This window comes from Octopus bimaculoides, chromosome 3, assembly GCF_001194135.2.
Source record: "Octopus bimaculoides isolate UCB-OBI-ISO-001 chromosome 3, ASM119413v2, whole genome shotgun sequence".
Taxonomy (NCBI): domain Eukaryota; kingdom Metazoa; phylum Mollusca; class Cephalopoda; order Octopoda; family Octopodidae; genus Octopus; species Octopus bimaculoides.
This window is the reverse complement of record NC_068983.1, coordinates 85,082,553-85,084,019: the sequence shown is the minus strand read 5'-3', so window position 1 is coordinate 85,084,019 and position 1,467 is coordinate 85,082,553.

Here is a 1,467-nt window from a genome sequence, read left to right as displayed (position 1 = left end):
AACCTTTCCTTTCGAGTGAAGATGCTTCTCTATAGCAGTGCCAGTTCCCTTGTCGTTTGACGAGAATTTTCGTGCATAAGTTCGTTTAATCGCTCTTCATCGAACTCAACTGGATGGCCAGAACGAGGTGCGTCTTTGAGGTCAAAATTTCCATTTTTGAACTTGACATACCAATCACGAGCGGTTCTTTCAACTATGGCACCCTCTCCATACACAGCACAAATGTCATGAGCAACTTTTGCGGCCTTAGAACCTTGATTAAAAGCAAAAAGAAGGTGGTGTCGAAAATGCTCGTATTTCTTAACTTGACATTCCATATTAATGATCTGAAAATAAACAAAAATTAACTAAAATTAACTAGAAAAAAAACAACAAAAAACAAGATAGATTCCAAAATGATTCAAAAATAGAATTCTCGAAAAAACTACATTCCAAAATCTAAAATGCAATAAATTCCAAAATTTAAAAAAACGGCGGGAACTTAGTTGCCAACCCAATATATGTTTGTTCTTATGTTCAGTTACAATAAAAACAATTTTACATTAATATGATGGGTTACTCTATACTTTTGTAGAATAATAGTCTTACACAAGAATGTTGTTGACAGTACCTTCGAGGTATCGACCATCTAAGCCATCGTCAGATGATGGCTTATCTGGCTGAAACTTCGAAGTCACTGTCAACAACATCCTAGTATAAGAATTTCATATATATATATATACACACATACATACATACATACACACATACATACATACATACGTACGTACATACATACAAACATAGATTGGAGGCATAAAATAAACGAATAAAGGTAATCCGAAGAAAACAATATCTGAGTTTCTCATCGGCGTGGCAAAAACAAAAACAAAAAAATCCTTGGTGGTAGCGTAAAAATAGTGCAGACTAACGAATAACGGGAATATAAGTTGATATAATAGATTCACGCTGAAATGAAAGGTAAAATCTTATATCTGTAATATGCGTATATCTTTCGAAGATTTTGCTCTCTCATGTAAGTCAGCTAGAAAACCAGCGTATGCGAGCCACACACGCACACGCATAGAAACGTGCGCGCGCGCACACACACACACGTTTATATGTATGGATATGTGTGTATGTGTATATACTTAATGTGCGTATGTGTGTTGGGTCTGTGGTAAGTAGCTTGCTTACCAACCACATGGTTCTGAGTTCAGTCCCACTGCGTGGCACCTTGGGAAAATGTCTTCTATTATAGCCTCGGGCTGACCAAAGCCTTGTGAATAGATTTGGTAGACGGAAACTGAAAAAAGCTCGGGATCTTTTTTAAAACGGGGGCCACATTTTTCATTAATGTTTTACGTAGTGTTTTTGGTACCGAAAGACTTTCAAACTTCGTATACTTATCTATTTTGTGTTATAGAACAGAAAAATATTTTTGTATTCGAATTTATTTCATGTAAAAAATTGTGTTATTTCGATAAT